Below are 23373 nucleotides of genomic sequence, written 5' to 3'. Positions count from 1 at the left end.
TCTCGAGTTAATTAATGAATAATTAATGAATTCATTCATTAATAAGTAATCCAGACTTCAGAGGAATGGCATCACATGATTAAATATAGATCTCCAGAAAACTAGCCTGCTGTTTGCAGCCCCCATCAAAAATGCTGACAAAAACATGGCAAGCTCGCAATGACTTCATAGGGCCAGAAACAACATCCGGCTGGGGGTGGAGTCATTAACAGGGAGGGACATCAGTCTGGTATCAGTGCCCTTTGTGACATCACAAATGCTCTCTTAACCTGCTAGTTAAGACGACCAACCAACCGCAGTGTCTTCTGTGCTCCTCCTACGGGAACGTGAAGGCGTCCAGCTAATCTTGTTTTGAACTGTGAACCTGGTGGTCCTGCTGTTCCAGGCCAGTATACCAGTTTTTCCTCATTTCTGCAAAGTTCACTGACGTGCTACTGATGAACGTGATTGTCAGAAAACGTTAGTGAGGTGAATTTCAACAAAATTTACAGCTACATATATTAGCAATCTGCATGAGCCTCCACCTTGGCTCTAAAAATACTGTGAACCTTATTTACAGCGTCAGCGCTTAAACAACACGATGCCATAATGCAATCCGCTGAATTCAAAGTGCACGTTTTTAACGACTCATCCTGCGAAAGGGCAGAGGCTAAAGGAGGTCTTTAAGACCTGGGGCAGTTGCTCCACGAGCTGGAATGCAGGGGGAGGCTTGTAAATTAGAGACCTAATGAAAACTCTCTGGTGTCCAACTGAAGCAATCATCTGGTTAGAATCAACCAGTTATTCCACTAATTTCCCCACCGCTGTCTCCATGCCCTCAATGCCTAATTAAGAAGAAAAGTGCATGTTATGTTTTTACACACCTGCAATTTGAGAACGCTGTGATCTTGTCCGCGCACTACGGTTTTAAAAGCAGGGGCCAAAATAATAAATCAAGACGAGAAGATGCCATGTGTCTAAATACACCAGAACCGAATACACCAGATATAAATATATATGTATATATGGATTCTATAAGAAGTTTCTGTTCATTTATTTCAATTTGAAAGTGTGGAATCCCCGTGTGTCGTCAAATAAGTTAGATCGAATTATTTACAATGTACAGATTCAGAAAATATTGTAGAAAAGAAAAAGAAAGGGAGAGAAAAAAGCAAAGTCTTGAAAAAGATGTGGTCACTGACTTCCTTGGAGTTATTCAACCTTTCACCCACTGGGCCCCCCGAATCTGACCTTTAACCAGATGCCATTTGCTGAAAATCTCCCTGCCAGTCACAACCTCTGGAATCTGCAACACATTATAAGAAGGGAGGGGAACAAAGGCAGTAGATTAGAGGCCAGCATGGTTAATAGGTTGCTGATACAGTTTTACAAGGGTCAAATGCAACGATAGGGAAAACAAGTGGATAGAGGCAAGGGAACAACAATAGATTTCAGGGGATTAAATTGAAGGTTGCAGCAAAACGTCATCACGAAAATGAAGGCCAGAAAAACAAAGTGAGTGCACATATTTCCACGACTCCACCGTTTGAAGCGGACCCATTTGTTTTAGATGCATAAATAATGTGCACGTCTGCACAGTATGAGGGCAAATGAACTTTTAGTGCCTAGTAATTCTGCCGCCTGCTTGTTTTACCCTCCTTTCTTTACACCGTCATGTTGGCCAAACATTACATGCTAATATTCTCCTGGTTTTTTTTTGTTGGTTTTTTTTTACATCTTGTCTTTGCTTGCTTTAATTGTGTCGTTGGATTTTCAACCCCCTGCCCCCATCGTGCATTATCTCAGTTAGAAAGTGTGTTTTTAGCAGGCAGGGCGGCAGTAAGTAGAGGTGCTGATGTATTGAGCAAAGTTGCTTGTCTTTGCTGAAAGCTTTTGTTTCCTGGGGCTCTCTATTCATCACAAAGCCTTTGGTGGGAAGAGACATAAAGACAGGCTGTGACCCTGGTGTGAGCCCTTTGACCTCTGTGAACCCAAGGGGACAGATTTTCAGCAACTGTGCAATCACTATTAGTTGACCGCGGGGCTCTTGGTGGAGAGAAAATAGCCGGAGCCAGACAAAGTACGTTGGAGGGACACGGTGGGAAAATCGGGTAATTTATAGAAGTTGAGAATCTCTTTCAAAAGAGGTGCCGGTGGATCAGCTGACACGCGGGGTCAGAGGTCATGTTTGGCCATGATTCCCTGAATGCGTTACTGTAACATCTGTGTGTTAAGAGACGTCTGGGACCGAAGCGTTTTGACCCCCGGGGGCGTGATCGTGCAGAGAGGAGAGGAAGAAGAAGAAGGAGGAGAAGAAGAAGAAACAGTAAACACGACAGTTACGAGTGCTGATGTCATTGACCGTGTTTGACACAAAGTAGCCACCGGACAAAACTGCTGTGGGCGATGAAGAAAGGCTGAGCGACTGCCGTGGCCTTTACATACCGGATGCGTCATGCATTAAATGGCACAAATTTGTGTGTGAGGGATGGAAAGTCTTTACGCCGGCATCTAAAACAAATTTGCAACTGAGACGCATGCAGAAAGGAATGCAGGAGGAAAATAAAAAGTTTTGACAGGATGTTGTGGATTGCCACTTCTTTTTCTCCAAAGCTGGTTTTAGACGCGAGATTTGGGTTAGTGAGTCAGTGGAGGCACTTTCACACATGATCGCACCCCGTCTGACACAACTGAAGCCTGTTCGAAAGGAGAAAAAAAGAGAAAAAAAAAAAAATCAACCTTGATCCAAACAAATAAAAGGGTCACTTGTTTTCCTCAGCATGACTTTTGAAACCAGTGTGAAAATATTGGCTCCTCATCATCAGAACTTTGGGAAAATGCAACATTTTCAAACCATCTGAACGCCAACTTCCTGGATGGGCGAACTCCTGATTCATCGGCCCGACGGGGGCTGATGCCCTGCAGCGTCGGACAACCTTACTGATTAGCCACCTCACACATTAGACCTTTGATTATCATTGTAAATAATTCCAGAGCAGCATTGCATCCCTGTACACCACCCCCCTTCTCAACACCGCACTTCATTAAATTCACTTTGAGGGACAAAAGACTCGGCGGTGGCGGCGGTGAAACGGCTCCGGTTATGGCCCCTCCTGCGAGACTGGCTGTGATAAAGTGGATCGTTTTGGGGCTCTTGCACTGTCATCTACAAGTGTCCGAGAGAAAGAAATAGTGGGAGTGGAGCAGCCTCGGGGCCTGGCCATTAAGTAAATTGGCCTCCCCAGACCTATAGCGGTGTCAGTGTCCGTGACGAGCGGCCACCTATAGTGACCTGCCGCTCCGAGCCCAGTGCTGACCAGCAGCTGTTCGGCCGCCTCGTCTTCCCAGGCCTGGGAAGTGCTCCCTAATTAGCCTCCCACACCCATAAATGTGTCCAGCAGGTCAGTCACTCGGCGCTCATTGATCGGCCGCCGTTGTCTTTCTCCGCGTCGCCGGGGTCCCGACTTTCAGCCCCCCTTCATCAAAACAAACGAGAGGGAGTGGGCGACACAGACACGGCGCACGTGTCGATGGATCCCCTCCGGGGGCCGACGGCGCTACTGGAGGTAGCGGACAAGCTACCTGGCCGCAGGTTCGACACTGGGGGGAACGTGCACCTCGTGGTGGGAGTATGCATGTGTTTAACGGAGCGGAGGTGAGACTGCGAGGTTTATTTTTCTTCTCTCTCCCGCAACCAGTGTCATTGTTGCGCCTTGAGATTTTCCCATAATGCTCTGTTACAGACATGATAGCCAGGTCAATACTGAGCGGTGGTGATGAATGAACAGAGCAGCTCTCAGCCTGAGCAACATCATCATCTCCAGCACCAAGGACAAGGACTTCCCCTCCACTCACCAACTCACTCCCCCTATATGCACATATAAACATATACATATAGTATATACATATGTATATATATATATATATATATATATATACATATTTATTTATTTTTTCTCTCTCACCCTTTTCAGTCGTTCGCGAGTTGTTTCGCTGGCCTCCGCCAATAAAAATGTGAGCCAATTTTCCAGCACGTTAACCCAAGAGATGTTTAATACACAAGAGTTTTGGTGGTAAGAAAAAAAAAGAAAAAAGAAGGCAACGGCAAGGCCTCCCGGACAAGATGGATGGGCCTGCCGACTAAGAGTGGGCAGTTTTCCCACTGCCACGGTCTCAGCGCGGGACAAAGGCCTCATTGAGTGCGATGCTTGACATCAGCATCATAAACTAGTCGTCGCCACAATGACTCTGACACTTTAAAGTACCAGCCACTGCCACTTTCTTCCCTCCCCGCCCCCGTTACAGACCCGCACAGGCCAATCGCGTCGCTCCCAGTTGTTTGGCACTTTTTATGTAGACGGATGTAAAAAATAAAACAAAACAAAAAAAAAAACCCAAAAGGTAAAATGAAGACGTGAATGTAAAGTTTAATCAAAATGCTAATAAGGACTTTAAATGTGAATTTGTAACCTCAGGAATTGCACTTTGGGTTAAAGCTCTGTGCTCTGTTGCAAGAGGCACTTTCCTTTTTGAGCAGCTTAAACTTCCAACAGGATGTTTTTCAGGAAAAGAAAATTTGAGATTTTACTGCTTCCGTACAAAATTCCATTTCCCATTTCCACTTGAAATGAGCAATACTGCATATTTGCATTTGGGCATGCATGTTAGAAAAATGAAAGTATTAGTTGCATGGCTGAGTATTGCACCCGTCAACCTGCACAAGATACGACTGCGAACAACGGGGGTTTGAGGCGAGTCGTGCTTTGTGTTCAGTCAGATTGTTTTTCCACTTTGTTCCTGGGAGTTTAATGCACAGGTAGCTCATAAAACGCTTGCAGTATAAACTCGCAAGGGCAAATATCCGACTAAAAGAAAAAACAGCTCAATAAACTCAAAGTTGCGGGCATCAATAAGACAAGAGGATGTGAGTGTGTCCCTGTCGACGGGAGTCTGATCCCGGAGCTCAAGGCCGGTCCCAGATTCTCAATGTCACAGAGGGAAAAAAAGAGAGAAAAAAAAAGGTGAGGGTGCACTTTAACAGATTAAATAGCCGGAGCCAGACGAGCAGCGCGCTGCTGGGGAGGAGGTGCTGATGGATGCAGTCGCACTCAATATGAATTCACGCAGGACCGTGAGGAGAGGGTGGGTGGAGGGGAGAAGAAAAAAAAAAACGTCCGACACAAGCAACGTGCCGCAAATTCTTTAACGTGGTTATCCAGAGAGGAAGAAAGTGTCTGTGGCGCCTCCTGGCTCAACCTGAGGAGCTGCGGCGACGCGCAAAATACGATTAAGGCGTGATTAAGGTTTTCTTTGTCTAATCAAATGGCCCCAAAATTACGCTATAATTGAGACTCGAGAGCAAAAAACACAAACATCACCTCGCGGGTTTTTTTTTTTTTTTTTTTTTTTTTTTTTCAATTTCTTTACTTTTTTCTCTTCGCTTTCTCTTCATTGTCTTTTTTTTTTCCTTTTTTCAAATGGATCATAATGAGTTTGGACTTGAAGTGCTAATTGTTCCCAGGGGCCGTAGCTGCACTGCATTAAAGGTAACGTGGAGTGAAGTGTGTGACAGCGACTGACACCGAGTTTCGTTTTTTTTTTTTAAAGGTATTTTTATCTGAGGCAGAGCGAGGGTAGAGGGGTAGGGGTGGGGGTGGGGGGAGGAGGGTTGGCGCTGAAGTCATACACAGGGAAACAGCTGCTTCACATTGCTAACCCCTGGAACAATGTGAAGATAGTATGTTTAGACAGGTTTGGGCAAGAATGGAGGTCACCAAACCTTTAGGGGAGATGTCAGTCGTGGCTGTCAGCCCCTGGAAGCCCGGTGAAATTAGATTAGTCCTCACCGCCACCGCCACCACCGCCACCACCGCCTCGCACTCTCACTCTCACCGTAATCCAGCCGGGGTCACATATGAGGAGTCCTGACGTTGAAATCAAAATTTCCTCCCGCTGCTTCCTGTTTATTTCCACCGTGAGGTGTTTTGACGGGATGCGTTTCACGCTAAAATTGGCGGCCACCTGTCACTCACGGACGGCGGAGGAACGCGGCTTTGACTCTGGCGGCGGAGCTTCAAGAAATGTGCTGTTCTCAGACGCCGCCGCCGTTGTCGTCATCGCAGCCAGCCGTCGACCTCCCAGCTGCCCTGCTGGTGCACCGCTCCCCCCACACCACCACCGCCACCAGCAGCATTTATGCAGGCATGTGTAATGGATCCTTCATGTGTTTGCAGGAGAACTTCAAGGCCTGCAGATTATCACTCCTGCCAGCTGGCTCACATGTGAACTTTGAGCCTCCATTTAAACATGGCGAAGTAATGAAGAGCAAGTGGACAGGGGGGAATCGTTACACGCTGGAAACCTCACACTATCCTCCTTATTCACCTATTTATTAATCAACTGGAGCGGGACCTTGCCTGATCATTTTGGTCAAACACTAATTTAGCCCTTTGTTTACTGCCTCCTGCGAAAAGCCCTTGTTGTCCCAGCTAAGCAGGTCGTTTGGCAGGAGGCGGAGCAAACACACCGCCATGGGCGTGGTCACTCACCTGCTTGTGATATCAGCGCCCTTTATGACATCGCAGAGGGCTGGTAACCTGAACTGCATGCAAGAAGCCTTGCAACATGTTACATGTACCCTGGCAGAGGTCATTTTACATAACGTGGGGCCTTTCAATGTGAGTTGTTATACAAATCAATCTTTAAACTGTGAAAACTAATTTCCCTGTTAAACCATCATTAATTATGCTGTTTTTCTTCAATAACCATAATGAGAATTTTATTTGCACCCTCCCTCTGAACCAGCGGCCACCTCCTCCAAATGACTGAGGACTTTATTTTGCTAATCGTTATCTGTCTTCCAGTCCTTGACCTCGCCGAATTGTAAACACGTTTTTTACACCGCTCTCAGCACTCTTTGACCGAGGGAGTTTTGTCGACGGTGGGGCCCAGAGATAAGCAAGCGGGGGCTGAACCTGTTCCGGCCTGCACTGCCCTCTGCAGCACCTCGGCCTCACTTTTCAGTCAAAACCTCACCCAACGCCGCTGGATCTCCGAGGTTAATCTCCACTGACCCCCCGACTCCTCAAAAGCACAAGGCTGGCTCTTTTGGACTCAGTCCCGGTGAGAGACGCAAAGCGGTACCCTGGAAATAGAGCCCACACACACATACACATATGCACTCACACACGCGCGCACACACGCACACACATCCCCCTTGTTCACTGGCACCAGTGTGCAGACTTCAGAAGGGCTGGAGATAAGGTACAAGAATGTCAGGAAGTCTGACACCAAACACGAGGTATGCTAAACAAACAGTTGCAGACGTCTGCCCGCATCTCCCGCTCCCTAACGACCACCGATCCCACCCTTTCAAATGTCAAGGTGTGAAATATGGCTCTTTGGAAGAACTATTAGTCACCAGCGCGCAGCAATCCTAAGCTCGACAAACCAGCGACAGTAATAACAATGTTTCATTTATCGACGCAAACCTGTTTTAAGCGAGTGAGCAAAGATAACTACTGAAACAGCTGTTAGTTTATTGACAAAACCTGATAAGTAACACTTGATAAGTGTGTAGCAACTTCAGATAGTCATCCTTGTTTTCACCGTTTCTCTGTCCGACTGTTGGTGACTGAAAGTTTCACTTTTTGTTAGTGTTGTAGTCAAGACCGCACCAACCAAGACCAAGACATTATCAAGACAAGAGAGTATCGAGACCGAGACAAGACCAAGACGTTATGAATCAAATAAAAAGAACAAAACAAAAAAAAATGCCTGGTATAATTTTTTAATTCATGTTTGCTTCTAAATAGAACGGCATCATCTCTTTTCAGCAAGATATCTTTTAATAAATTTCTTTAACATTTTGCTGCTTTGCCAACTATTTTGAACCATTTCATCAAAAAAACAACTTTGCTTCATAAAATTAAAAAAATAAATGAACTAGGAATAAGGGGATGTGTTACTTTGGCTGTCACAAAAAGACCTTGAAACGGCAGCAGCTGGATTCTTTTCTGTTATTATCTGTCATTGTAGTGTTGGCTGAGTCCTGACTGGTCCCCGAGTCCTCCCAGTCTGAGACCAAGACAAGACGAAGTAAAAATACCTGTGAGTGCGAGACGAGACCGAGACCCTTAAAAAGAGGTGTCGAGACCGAGGCCAATCTCCAGTACTACAAGATTACTATTTGTCCCAGAACTCCGGGAGCAGCGGGAACGCTGGCAATGACACGCCTTCGAGGGAACGAAGCGACCCGCGGTTTCCTCCCAGGGTTCTCCTGCGGCGCGGCGGAAGCGGGGAGCCAATCATTCTGCGCCGCATAAAAGTTAACAGAGCGTGGCCTGGTATTTAGCTTTATGTTTATCTGCGTTATTAATGTGGGCGCGAGGAGCGCCGCCCGTCACTGCGGGTCAGATTGGCAGGTGCTGAGCGGCGGTGATTTCACAGCCCAACCTCCACCACCCCCCACCACCACCAGCAGCAGCAGCAGCGCTCCGCTCCAGGTGAGCAAAATGAGGCTCGCTTTTTAATAGGGGGGCTGACATGTGTAGGAGAATCATAGGCCTTCACAACAACAACAACAACAACAAAAACAACAACAACAACAACAACAACAACAACAACAACAGCAGCAGTGGCGGTGGCGGCGGTGAAATCAGCGCTTTCGTCTTCCCGGGGAAAAGCCAAATGAGAGCAGGGAGGAATGAAAATTGTCGCACTGAGGGTTGAAAAGATAATTTGTTGACGGGCTAAATAGTCGACGGTTCCAGAAGAGATAGCATCTGAGGAGCGGGGGAGGGGCAGAGAGCTGTGAGCACAGCTTTTTCATACGCATTCCCCGAGAGCACACGGCAATCCTGATGAGGATGATAGAGCGAGCGTGTGATTAACTGGATGGATGGATGGATGGATGGATGGATGGATAGGTGGACGGATAGGTGGACGGATCGTCGGTCGAGGACCCTTTGATCGCGTCAGTGGTCGGGGAGAGATGCCGTCATCCCGAGCGCTCCTTGTTTAACGCCGACGCACGCCGGTGGCCGTAAATATTTGGACAGCGCGACACTGCAGGGGAACGACAAGATACAATAATTACGTTAAACGTGTGAGCACCCCGCGGCTCTTTCAGCACATTTAGACGAAATTGGCTTTTTTTATTATTATTATTCTTGATGTTTTTTTATTAGTTTAACATTAAAAATGGAGCTACATTTAGAGAAACAAGGAGCAGCTTGCACGCTGGAGAACAGTTTAAGACGGCCCAGAGCTACACTGTCCTGGCATACAGTATGTGTCCAGAGGTCTGTGTCTTTACAAGCATTTTGGTGTCAGTGTATATCAGATTTTTGTTTTTTCCCAGCAGAAGAAATAGAAAAAAACATCATTTTGCTTTTTGTCCATTCTGGACTTTGGTGGAAACATGGCAGCACTGTAAACGGTACAAACGGTAAATCTTCACGCTGCACCGCTGACGTGAAGCTTGTGCGCTGCAGGCCTGCCGCTTCCTGGCGGATCCTTATGTCGGGCTTATTTTTAGGGCGACAGAAATGAAATTGCTGAAGTTGAGGGCAAATGACAGCGAGCAGACAGAAGAAAACTCCTCACAGCTCGACGACCATCTGCACGCTCCTACTGAATATGCATGGGGCTAAGTACAGTCAAGCCCCAGCCATTAATAATCTTGTCAGCACAGCCCAGAACTCTGAGTTCCTCACTTATTTTCTCATTTATTTCTCAATCCTCTGGATTCCCCCTGACTGCCAATGTCACGGGTGGAGTTGAGAAAGCAAAACGTACCAAAATGAAACTCGCTTTTTTCTTTCTTTGGTGGGATTAAACGCTTGGAGCCTTTGCTGGGGATTTGCTCACATACATCCAAACAACTCCTGGCGGTGTACTCAGGCTGGATGGTGTGTGTGTGTGTGTGTGTGTGTGTGTGTGTGTGCGTCTCTGGGTAAATGTGCATGTGCTGCTGGAGGTGCCCTGGCCCCCCAATGGTAAGCAACTATCAGGAGTGAGAGAGCGGGGGGTAAGACTGACGCAAGGTAGCATTTGCAATTGGGAGGTTTTAGTTTCAGACTCTGCAGTCATCAATCATCCCCCGCCTATTCTGTTCTTTGACAGCTCAGTACAAGGCTTGACATTTAACACTCACGACCCTGGACCGGGCTGCGCTCGAGACCAGAGACTTCAGAAAACACAAAAATTGAATAGAATGACACCCCCCCTCCTCCTCCTCTTCAGCAAAGTGGTAAAACTGAGGCAAAGCAGATACAAATTAATAATTCCCATCTGCAATACACTTCACTCTGCCGAAATTACTGCTTAAGGCCCCCTGTTCCCCCTTTGCCCCCTTCCCCTGCCATACACAAAAGAGCTAAATGAGAAAGTCAAGAGGCCTCTAGGCCTATTAGGCTAAATGTGTGTGTGTGTGTCTGTGTGTGTGTGTGTGCGCAGATGGACTCTGTGAACTTTTCTGAGAAGCAGCTTGAAACTTGGAAAACTCCTGCAACCGAGCACTGCGTGTGTTTTTTTGGGAAGGCCGGAAACAAAACGACACATTTTGATTCCTCGCTGCTTTAGCGCTAATGCAGCGGATTAACGATGCACATTTGGAAGAAACGTCGGGGAAACATTTTTTGGGATTCCCAAAAGCTTCCTCTGATATTACACTCAGTGAAATTTCCTTGGGGAAATGAGCTTATGTTTGGTGACCACACTTTGTTCCCGGGCTTTTCGGGTCACTAGGTCGCTATAAACACGGCGGTAATATTGAAAAAGCGCCGCTCCGATAATAAGCGACATGACCTGACGTCAACTCTGGTATCACAGCAGCCGTGACCTACAAAACACCAGATTTACCACATTTAAACAGGCTTCTCCCCCCCCGCCCCCACCCCCCAATAAGCACATCTGTCAGTCCGGAGATGTCACGTAGTGACCTACCCAAAAAAAAAAACAGACAGAAACTGGTTCAGCGGCATTATATAACTAACTCTTCTCCTCTCTCTGCCTCTCTCCCTCTCTCCCCTATCGCACACTCGCACACGCATGTTCGTGACCCGTGATAACTCGACAAAGCGCATGGTTTTCATTGACACTCTTTCTCCCGGGCCATACAAGCGCGGGCCCGACTGTCTTCTCTCCCTGGTGGATTTAGTGCGCGCACACCGATAACATCGCCCGGACATCAACCATATCCATTCGCTCTCATGTCAGGGAATTGATAGCTTTTTTTGGTGCGGCGGCGGCGGCAGTGGTGGGTGCGGGGGGGCGAATTGTGCGAGCGCGGAAAATCTCTTCCATCTTGTGTGTGTGTGTGATACGCTCTGCTTGCTGCATACTAAACATGTTGCCAGACAACTGGTCATGTCTTAACTGTGAAACTGGCAACTATTGTTGGCGCGGCCATTGAACATGCCTCCGACGACTCCAGGGGCAACCTTTCATCTCGGGGACAAGGTACCAGGCCTCTTAAAGCTTTTCAGACGCCCTGCAAGGTGTTTAAAAACTCCAACTGAAGTTTACTCGCTTGAATGGACCACTTTTTGAAGAAACAAAAAAACAAAACAAAAAAAAAGCAACTATAAAAGAGCTGCTGTTTAGGTGTTTTTTTCATGTAAAATAATGCAGCTGATTTTCCTATTGGAAGACATGGCAGGGGTTTAGCATGCGGCTAGCACGTCTCCTGAGAATTTCCCTGTCATGTTCCTTCATTTGTCACTTTAAGAGCGCGCCGAGAGCCATGCACGGCCACATGCACACACACACACACACACACACACAGGAGGCACACATGCGCACACGGCCGCAGAGCGCCGTCCAGATGATTGGTCGTGATGTCATCATAGCCAACCCTCCTTTTTCTGAGAAAGATTCATCAGATTATGACCAAAAGCCGAGCCTTCCTCGCAACACTCCACTAGCTGCACCATATGGTCGGGTCCTAAAGCCATGGGTGGAGGGTTTAATGACTGAGCGGATGTGCAGCGCACATGCCGAGGGATGTTGGGGGGATGGGCTAAAAAAACACTCATCAAGTCTTTGGCCTGGAAAGGCTGCACAAGGTCAGCTGTGCGGTGGGGGCGAGCTGTGGTGGTGGGTGAAGGGGGGCAGGGGGATGGAGGAGGGAGGGGTGGGGGTGGAGCCAGACACATGTCTGCAACAAAAGGCAGGTGAACAAGAGACCCGACGCAAAACTACGCAGTTCCTTTCAAGATAATGCTTTCAAAAAAATTCCAGGACTATCGTAAAGAAAAGTCTTGATTTTTTGCATCTGGCTGTTTCAGTGAGCCCCCCCACCACCACCACCAGCAGCACCACCAGCACCACCACCAGCAGCACCACCACACTGACCCGTTTAGCCGTTAATAACAACGTCTCGGCTCGGGCGCAGGCGGGTCACCGGCGAGAGGGAGGCACAAGCGGCGAAATATAGAGACACGCAGGGAGATCCAATCCTCTGGGCAAATATGCACAGCTGCCAGCGGTCGGGCCGTCGCGAAGGGTAAACAAGGCGGCCTCATAATTAATGTTTACTAAGGCTGATGCAACTGCGTGACATTTGTAGTGCCGCGCGACTGGAACCCGCTGACCACCGCCGATCTTCCGTAAACACCCCCCACACCCACCACCACCCCCCCCCCCCCCCCCCCAAACCCCGCCAACAGACCGACACCATCTCATCTTCTCATCTCATTTGAGGCTGAAGAGGTGCCGTCAGTGGCCCGACTGCGGCCGCAGGCCACCTCGTTGTCTGCACAGCTCAATCAGTGCAAATAAATAGATAGACAGAGAAATAAATTAATTAATTAATTAAAGGTAGTGTTTTGACACTAATCCATAAGTGAAAAATCAAGTGAAAAAAAATGAAAACTTTCCAGTATGAACACGCATAGATTTTATAACTCTGCTGGCGACCGTGCAGCTTTTTTTTTTTAACACATACCTCCACACACACACATGCACACACACCACCACCGGCCTGGCTTAAGGTAATATTAGCCCAGGAGTGGTGAGGTGGGACACTGGGCCGCCAGAAGAGCGAGAAGAAGACAGGGCAAATGATTGATGGACTCGTGGTCGGTCTATAAAGGTCTGCAAAGAGTGCTCGGAGATAATCAGAAAGAGGACGTCTGCGAGCCTCATGCGCCTCCCCGCTGCCACCGTCTCACACACACACACACACACACAGGCGCGCCCAAACACCGGCCAACACACACATACACGCTGAGTGCAGGAAGGGTGAGGTGGGAGCCTCCGAATTATTAAGCAGGCGGGAGCGCCGACGATGAAATTCTGAAGGTTGGGCATAACAAGAGGCACCTTACAGGGGTCGCGACCTCTTCCTCGCGGGGTGTTTTGCTCCGTGCGTCCTCCCCCGAAACACCCACCCCTCCCTCCCGCCCACCTCCACCCCGTGGAAAACATCACCTTCCCACCTTTTGTGTTCACCGAGGGGGGGCAGGTGAGTGGGGGTGGGGGGAGTTGTGTTACATCCCTGTTTATCTGTTCATGACCTCTAACCGGCAATTCTGCACTTGATAAGAGGAGGGCTCGCCTCATAATGTGCGCGGCGGCTGATATCAGCCCTGTATCCTTGTGAAATTGATTACCGAGGCCCGGGGAAGCGTGCAGAATATAATAAATAGAGATGACACATAAGGCACACATGGACTCGTAGGCTGATGGGTAACACTGCCTCAGCAATTACCTGCTACCCACTTAAAGCAGGGGTCACGCAGGGCAGGCCGGCGGTGGAAGGAGTTATGGTTTATTTCTTATTTTCTCCACACGGCGAGACTGTGACACCTCTGCCGGTCTCCTCGCGCTTTGTTTTGGCTCTGTGTGTGTGTGTGTGTGTGTGTGTGTGTGTGTGTGCGTGCAAAGTCAGAGGCTCTGGATATAAAAGTCTTTAAAAAAAAAAAAAAAATGTGGTTCAGTTTGAAGGTTTTCTCTCGAAGAAAATATAATAAATATCTGTGCTGGTTTTCTGGTTTTAATAGTTTTGCTTTAATACTTGTGGGTAATTTTAATGTTGTTTAAAAAAATTACAACTTTTAATAACTTGACATGAGCTTTTCTCTCGTTCCAACAAGGCCTCCGGAGCGCTGAAATCACCCCGGCCTTGGGAAAAAAAAGCAGCTCTGTCACAATTCAATTGCACCCACCTGCCAGACTGCCAGAAGTAGGAAATGATGACGTCACTGAATCCTGCTCATGAAAGTCCCGTTTTCTTCTTTTTTCATCATCAAATCTCAGTCAATCTTTTTTTTCAAACAGGTGTAATAATGCCTAAAAGAATTAGCGTCATTTTGAGTCATTAATAGAAATGGCCGTATATTCTGTTGGGTTCCTCCGTGTGGTAATTATAGCAGCCATTAAACGAAAGCCGTCGTTACATAACGAGACATTAAGGCCTTAATGGTCACTGTCAGAATACGACTTTGCCTTCTCCATATCACAACATCGTCTCAATAACACTTGCAAATGAGACGTTTTCAGCAGCATCTTCCTGCACTTTGTTCAGTCACCAGCCATCCAGGAAGTGTTTCTCTTGCCATCCGCCGCTGGCAGCGCAGTGCGTTGTCACACCTGCGTCGCAGCACAGCAACAGTTGCCGCTCTCGCCCATTCAATACTCCCACTACAAAAAAAAAAAACTTGGTTGCACTGCTCATTGCTTTTGAGCAGTTATAGCTCAGATTTATTTCATCTGATTTGAAGAAACTTTTTATTTTTGTCTCATTTTTTAAGGCTGCATTACTTCCAAAAACAATTTTGAACAATGTTATTATAAAATTAGTATATTCTTATTACCCTACTTGACTTCATTAAATATTCAGTGAAATAGCTAGCAAAAGAAAACTTGGACTCTCTTCTGCATCCGCGTTTGTTGCATAATTACCTCCAACAAAATCAATTCCATGTTAATTTTTATAACACCAGATTATCACTTGAAAGGACAGAGGCGATTTTGACAGGATGTGCGTCCAGAATCGGTATCCTGGAACAGGTTGGAAACACAAACAGGGTTTGAAAAAAAACAAAAAAAAAAAAAAAACTAACAACAACCAAAAACTGACCTTGTTTTAAAAAGACAATAAATTTCAGGCAACGAAGACAAATGCTAATTTCTTGTTTGTTAAGATTCTAAAAAAAAAAAAAAAATTGGCTGATTACCTGCAAAAATAAACACTTTTTTCGTTTGAAATGGTAATTTCAAATCAACAATGGCACAAATTAACAGTGCGATGAATAACACATTACTAGCCAGGGCTGGGCACAACGCATTGTCCTTGCAGGCAGTTGCTGTTTTAAAAGTTAAGTCATGGAGAGCGCAGCTGGTGGTGCACGAGGCACTAATATGCTCTTTTTTTAAATGTATAATATAGCATATTTTAGGTGTCCATAAAGTGTTGCACCTGAGTCGTCCTCGGGGAGCTCATCACGTAAAGTTCTTTTCAAAAAAAAAAAAAAAAAGGGCACTCCAGTTGCTTAATGTTAGTATAAAGCGCTCCGTGTAGATGCTGTGGCTGCCGTTTCAATGAAGAAATCTGAATGGCTGTAAGCTGCCAGGCGAGCCTTTATATCTATTTGTTCCACTTGTCTGGCTCTCAATGAGTTTAATCAGCTGAGAAGAAGCCGTGAGGGGGGTGTTGCCTTACCCGCCCATACATTAGAGAGCAGCACCCCCTCTCCTCTCCTCTCCTCTCTTCTCCTCTCTTCTCCTCTAGCGCGCCACACACTCAGACTCACATTCAAACACACACACACACTCACACACACACACTCACACACACACACACACACTCACACACACACACTCACACACACACGCACAACCCCACAGCCCCATTCTCGGCACATCGACGTGCGAGCCGAGGGTCTCCCTCTCCCCTGTTGCCTCGCGGATTATCAAGTACACTTCAATTACCGCCGATCGATACACTTCTGGCTGCAAAAGGGAGTGTGAGGGAAATTAGACAGACTTTGGGTATGGCCGTGACTACAAAGCAATGGATTAACACTGATATGCATCTCTTCATTTACATCAGGAACGGGCCCCATTCTCCATCAGCACACAGCGCTCTCCCCTCTGCGCGGACATACGTTGGCGCGGGCTTTATAGGGGGACTTTCTGAAAGATTGCTTCTGTAAGTGGCGGGCAAGGTGAGGGCAAGTCTGTCATATACAGTGGGTGGAGGTGGTGGAGGTGGTGGAGGGGGATTAGAAGGCAGCGCAGTCACATGCTGCAGAGGAGCGCGCTGTAACCCGTCGTTCCGACTGAATACCAGAAAAGAGGTCTCATGTCGAACCATCGGTGTCACCCTGATAACACAATGTCTTTGTGGGATTGTCTTGTGTTAGACGTGTGCGTGCGTGTGTGCGCTAGGTCCCAAAATGGCGCCGGGGCTCATTTAGTGATTAAAGACGCACTAATCCCGCAGCGCTTCAAAACTAAGATTTATAATCCAGCCAGGTTACTGCAAAAAAAAGAAAAAGAAAAAGGGGTGGGTGGGTGGGGGGGAGAAAGGAGCATTTCCACCCTTGGAACATTGCGTGTCAGCAGAAAAAAAAAAAAAAAAAACAACACAATGCCTGGCTTCAGTCGGACACAGCGGCGCAGCGCTCGTCCTCCCGGACGGACAGGAAAGGGAAATGAAAGCAGTGCTGTGGAAGAGGATAAAAAGAAGTAAAAGTGTAGGAAGAGATAAGCAGTGGCTGAATCCCCCAGAGGGGCTTCTCCCGAGCGCGGCCCCCTGCCTCTGAACCCCCTCCAGGTCATCTGCCCTCGCTCTCCCACCCTTCCTCTCTACTGAGGCAGTAAAAAAAAGAGAAAAAAAAAACACTTCAACACCTGGGTTCTTTCTCTCCCTCTTTGGCTCTGCGGCGTAACGCACATGTGTGGGGAGCGGCGCAGGCTGCAGACGCACGGAGAGAGAGAGAGAGGGAGAGGGAGAGGGAGAGAGAGGGAGAGAGAGCAAGAAGAGGGCAGAGAGTGCGTTTTGATTGGGTCTTAAAAGAAAAGCGCGGCGGAGGCGGCAGGCGGCGGCGGCAGGCTGCAGCGAAGGCCAAGTCATAATGAGGGCCATTACAGCATCTGAAAAAAGAAGACGTCGTTATTATTGACGTCGCCTCAGACGTTGCTAATTCAGCCTCGTTCAGTTTTCCTGTTTAAAGACGGCAGCTCGCAACCGCTCCGCAAAATTTCTCGAAATTTAAATTGCAGATTTAAAATCGCTCTTATGGTTAATTGACTTGACCGCAACAACACAGTGGCACCCCTCCCTTTGGCATGGCGCCCCCCCGGCTGGCCTGCCACAGGACTATATAGTTTTGGTTGCTTGCCCGGCGCCCTCACCCTGCCCTGCTCTGCGACTCTCTCTTCACCTCCTCCAACAATTTATTTGCTCTCTTTGGTGCCATTGTGGACATAAAGAGAGCAGCGAGCTACTTTTGTTTCTTCGTGGTGGTTCGTACGTGATGTGTTGCCGTGAAGTGAGTTGTCTTGCCAGGCAGGCAACCCGTGTTATGTGGTTCTACACCAGGCCAATAGGGGACGCTGTGCCATTGGCAGGGCTGCTGTGATGAGTCAGTAACTCATAAAAGAAGGCAATAATTTTTAAACATTTTAAAATGAATAAACACATTGAGTGTTCTAAGCTCTAAAGCTCTGAGCTCTAAAATGAAAGTATGTACTATGTAAAATCCATCTAAGTATACATATATATATATTTGTGTTGGTCACTCAAAGCCAACTGGAACGTTTCTCGCTGCACCACCTCCGTCCCTCCTCTTGGGGTCAGAGGTCACATTACACATCAGGGCCCAGACTGGGAGTTCAGTGGCCCCGCGTCTGAAATGGCCTCCTTCTCCAAATAAAGATGCTTCTCCACTGGAAGCCCCTCACTCCAGTATGAATTTGGTCACCCCGCCTCCCCCTCACTTCCCCCTCCATCCTCCTCCATCCCCCCTACAATCTGTCCTGCCAGCTCCCACGGTTAGTCTTTGGAAGTGATCCGTCCCCGAGCGTTGAGTAGAGCCACTTCATGTTTACATCGGCCCCAGAGGCATTCCTGCCTGCCCACTACTCCTGCTTTCTTTTGTCAGCCAAATGGATACCAATTAAATCAACTGTTCTCCAATTAGAATTTGGAAGAATCCATCTTGCTCAGTGTTCTAAATCCCACCGCTTGACTTCTTTCTCTCATGTAGCTCCTTTCCTGGAATCAGTTACAGGAGAAAATGGGACTAGTTATTTCCTGCAATAGGATACTCCTGGGTTTCTTTGTTTTTTTCTGTTTTTTCTCCCTCCCCTCCCTCCACCAATCTGTTAAAAGGGCATTTAGTCAAATGTTATGGGACTGCACTGCACACGAGGGCTGGTGTTATTGTACGAGTTGGGTTCAGGGTGAGTCAGTTGTGCTCTGATGAATCCAACATTAATCATTAAAACTCCTAAAACAAGACAAGTGAGCTATATATAAAAAATATACATAAATACAATACAGTATATGTGTGTATGTATGTATAAACATATACATTATGTGTTTGTATATATATATATATATATGCTCCCACACACATACAGTATAATACAGTACATACATTCTTTGAGGGGGTATCAGTTTTTCTGTTTCCAACAGGTGAATAAATGGGATATAAATGCCACAACAGCGACCCTGGAAACCTCTTGAGGAACATCCACTCATGCACCGCCCTCACACAGAGGCCACAGTTTGATTAATACACGGAGGGGCATATCTTAATCTGCAGACACAGACAGCAGAGGGCTTTGGACTTGGGCCACGTCATTATTACTTAATAGTCCTGTTCAGAAAGCATGCCCCATTGTGCTGCGTATGGCCAGGCAACACCCCCTCCTGCCACTCGAAATCACATCCAGCTAAACAAACCAGCGCGCCTGCTTCCTGTGGAGCGGCCATTCAAATCCCCGGCACTGGTTCAAACCTGTGCGGCCTGCCTGCAGCATGCCGCCACCGTCGCCTTCACTCACTTCACGAGGGAAAAACATGAGTGCCGCCAGCCGGCCGGCTCCCTTGAATTTTGGGACCAACGAGACTTTTAACGCTTTTTAATTCAAAACTTTGTTTATATCGCCTGCTTTCGTTTACATTATGTCGCCGTTAACTCTGGACGACTGCTGGGTAATCAGCAGTGGGAAATACCAATCAAGTCCTCTTTGCAATGTAAAGACAATAAAGCGAGTTACCAAATGAGGTGAATGTGTTCCCCCTGCTTTGCCGGTAATTTATTGAAACATAAATAGTCCCGCTGAAAGAGCCAAGAGCACAATCAACAAGTGGCAAAGTTTGGAATAATAATTGAATTTCAAATTAAACTTGCTTGATGAGAACACTCCTCAGTTTCCGCATTCAATTACGACAGTCGTTATCAAGCACTTTTGCTGTTTTAATTTTTTTAAATTACCATCACTCTTATTGAAGTAATATGAAATAACAAAAGGCTAATGGCCAGCGACTGGCTGAAGACTATTTAAATGTGTACAACTTATTCAGCTTTTCCCTCCATGAGAAACATGTAAATAGTGCTGCTTGGACACTTCTGGTTTTGGATGTTTGACGGCCCCCTACTTTTACTTTGTTATGCTTATCTGCTCTGAGAATGGGGGCTTATTGTGCGGGAACAAAGGGAGCCCTTTTATGTCCATCACTGAACAAAGGTGGTAACTGACGTTGTGCCGCAGCGCTGTGAGCCATTTCAGCAGCGGATTGAGATTAAGCAGCGTTTCACTTTCCCGAGGTCCCTCCCCCACCCAACCCCCCACCCACCCACCCAGTCCATGTGGTCTCATACAGTCATCGCAGCATGGGTCATCGCAGTGCACATGCAATGCTGCTGCTACAAGTGCAAAGCGTTTAATAACACTGTCACAGCTTTAAGTCATTTACATAAAAAAAAAATAGATCAGAGTATTGTAATTGGCTGCAGCATACAGTCTCACAAAACTTGCATCAGATGTGCATCATAGACGTTTAGTGGGGAATGCATTGCGATACAGCATCCAAATTCAGTATGTTAAAGTGAAAACTTAAGATAACACAAGGTGTGTGCCTACAACAGAATTACACACTGGTCGGCAGCACATCCAAGGGCAAAACTTGAGAGACAAAAAAAAGGGCAAGACAGACGGAGCAATTTACTGCAGAGTCTCATTTGTTATGTTTTAATATTTTCCTCTCTGTCAATGTTAGTGTAATTTTTTTATGGGTAAAAGAGAATTTTCAAACACGAGCCTGAGCGCGGTGTCGACAAATCTGAGTTTGGCTCCCATTGGGATGAAATATCGCCGCTCAGTTCAGACGTTCTTGATGATTTTTCAGCACTTTTCAGCTGTGAGCGAGCTGAACTTTGGAATGCCTCGGGTAAGGCAGCGGGCCGAGCCAAGTTCTAAATGAACACCAAAATAGAGCGCTTGTTATTCCAGCTGTTGATACAGGCATGTTACCGAGTGTATAAACACAGGCAGAGCAGAATTCTCACTCTTCAAAGCAGCTTGATTTATATTACAGAAAACAGAATTAATATGCACAATTTGCGTCGCATGCAGAGGATTTAAAAACATTAGTGCCCGAGTCACGTTACAGAAAGCTATTAGCCACTCACTGTAAAAAAAAATAAAAAATAAAAACGTGTTCACTGTAAGATAAATAAAGGAACAGTCCAGAGTACAGAGGTTTTTTTTTCCAGTGGGGAAAAAAAGAAAAAACAATTAATGGTCTGCGCTCTTTCCCATCTTGACTATTCCCACACATTTTTTTTCTTTTTTGGCAGAGCTCTGCTGATGATCTCCAGAGGCTTTGCTTCTTGAGGAACTCGTCGGGAAAAGATCTACATTTCCCAGGGATGAGTGTGGGTGAAAGTGAGAAGGAAGCTGCAAGATGGAGCCCAAGTCGGAGCGGCAGCCAGAGAGCAGAGAATTAAAAAGTGAAAAGAAGAGTTCATGTATTGACGGGCAGGAGTGAGGCGGGGGGGGTTAAGAAACTGAGGACTGGGCTCAAGGTGCAGGGGGAGGATTTGTGATATCCTCAAAGAGAGGGGGAGAAAGGGAATAACTGAATAGAGAAAAAAAAATGGCACCTATCTGTCAGGGATCCCGGGACTGACTTTTGAGTGGCGAAAGAAGCGACGGCATTAAGGCGCAGAGGGGAAAATATAGATCCTTTAATATCACTTTTGTTCTCCACACTGTGACCCACCGAGCACAAGTGCATCACTAATCAGTTTAACCCTGTTCTACTAATGCAGCTCTGTAGTTTCACATGATGTGCGGCTGACACAAGTGCCAAGCCCACTTCAGACTCGGCGTGGCCCGGAGCCCGGGCCGGGGCAAAAGCCTCGACCCCCGAGGCAGGCTGAACTGGCAGGGGGACACCTCTCATGGCATTTTGACATCAGGTTCAGAGACAATGGAAACGTCTGCGACCGCATCTTAAAGACCTCCTCAACCTGCCACCGTTACGACATTATCCTTATTCAAATGAAGGTTCATTGCTTTTGTTTTTTGATTTGTCCCCGCTGACATATTCTTGATGGACTGGGTCAGTCGTGTGAACAGTGGGTCACAAGCTGACAGAAATGTCAAAACTGATTTCCTTGGCTTTTCAAACACAAACACGCAGGCACTCTGGCGCGCACACGCACAATGACTGTTTGCTTTAACTGTTGAAATGAGCCAGCAAAGAGACTGTTGAGTAACCCAAGGCTGAGATAACAAACCGAAATCCTAAAATACTTTATATAACATCACAGCAAGGCCAGACTTAATATCTGCCACCAGTGTTTGTTTCCTCTAATTTTGCAAAGCATGCATAAACAAAGATTTATATATAATTTGGTTTTAAATCCTGCAGTTTAATTGTCAAGGAGGTTATAAAAGACAATGTATACGTTGGAGATTTTTTTCAAAGTTTTACCTACCAGCTAAGCAGATCCACATTCTGGGTCACTGCATAAGTGTGGTGGAGCAATTTGCATATTTAAATACAATTGCGTGCTACTGAAAATAAAAAACACAACAATTATTTATTTGGAGTGACTTAACTACATACACATTCTCCACCCCACCTAATGCCAACAAATCCATTTGAAAGTTTTACACAATGCACAACTTCCAACCAACTGGAATCCTTCAGGTCCAGGTCTGCCCCAGGACTTAGTTTAGAACTTAAAAACACTTAGCTTGGTCCTTTGATGAGCGATGGGTGAAGGGATTTTGTGTCGTAAAAGTGTTGGAAAGTCAAATATTGTGCCAGTCCTAACTCAATATGAGACTGTGATCACGGTGCGTGATATGGGCCTGGCGCCTCCACTGACTGGCAAAGCGTAGTGTGTGTCAGTTTGTCTTTATTAAGCAACAAGCAAGTTTAATCAATACGGAGGGAAACTGTATGCTTTCTTTGCTCTAATGTGCCATTAAGAGCCATTCAGAGTGACTGAACAGTTGTCACAGAAAGTGGAGAAACACCCGGCAATCAATGATAGTTAAGAACTGTAATTTATCACCTTGCCACCAGTGAGGCTTTGCGAAATGAGCCCGCCCGCCTGCAGGAGAGGACGCGTTGGGAAAAGCCCAGGCGATACGGTGGCCCAGCCACACGAGGGTCAGGGCCCAATTACTCTTCATCCAGCGCTCCTCATCACCGCTGGCAGAAGCACAGTTCAATTGCTGCATTATCTAAGCATATCAATAGTGCGGAATTAAAAGTCATTGATTTTATGCGGGAGGTTTCTCTTCTCCCCCATTCCCCATCCAAACCCAAACCCTTAGCCAAAGGAACCAAGGGGAGGTGTTTGGCCACACTGAAATCTTCAACAAATAAAGACAAAATGCAAGCGTAGTGTGTACTGTGTAGTCCTGCAAAATCAGCACAGACTGAGGTGGCAGGAGACGGTTTAAAGGCAATGACAGCATCTATGAGAGCATGCAGAGACATAATGATATAAGAAAGATGATATTAAATAATAATGTTGCCGAGGTGTAATTAGTGTTCAATATTTTTTTCAGCCGTAGGTTTTCAAGTCAAATATTTTGACTTGCCGTGGGCTTTTATTGCCTTATTTAGATAAAGACGGCGGACTGCGTATTAGGGAGTCATTTAAAGCAGCAGCGCAGCCTCAGTGCCCTGAGGTGAAATTATTGGCTCTATTAGAGGAGAACACAAAGCCTGCAAAGGGGGTCTGACAGAAGACTTAAACCGGGGGCGGCGCAAGGTAAAGAGTGCAGTGATGAGGAATTTGCTGTATGAAATTACATCTAGTGAAGTCACTTCGGCGGAGATGTATGATGGGTAAAAAAAAATAATGTTGAGGAAGGTGTGATTGCGCCTCTCAAACTTCTGCCGACTCT

General features: G+C 46.6%; 1 long non-coding RNA gene across 1 annotated transcript in view; it reads right to left on the bottom strand.

Annotated features, from left to right (window-relative positions):
- Window positions 1-1230: 1230 nt before the first annotated feature.
- LOC142896385 (uncharacterized) overlaps window positions 1231-23373 on the bottom strand; it is a 115714-nt gene continuing 93571 nt past the window's right edge. Inside the window, exon 3 of the long non-coding RNA XR_012928341.1 lies at window positions 1231-1285. This is a non-coding gene — a long non-coding RNA (uncharacterized LOC142896385). The remainder of the gene's footprint in view (window positions 1286-23373) is intronic.

This window comes from Nelusetta ayraudi, unplaced genomic scaffold (genome assembly GCF_046127955.1).
Source record: "Nelusetta ayraudi isolate G7.1 ecotype Tasmania unplaced genomic scaffold, CSIRO-AGI_Nayr_v1 ptg000053l, whole genome shotgun sequence".
Taxonomy (NCBI): Eukaryota; Metazoa; Chordata; class Actinopteri; order Tetraodontiformes; family Monacanthidae; genus Nelusetta; species Nelusetta ayraudi.
The sequence above is the reverse complement of the archived record's forward strand: the minus strand, read 5'-3'. Positions and strand labels throughout refer to the sequence as shown.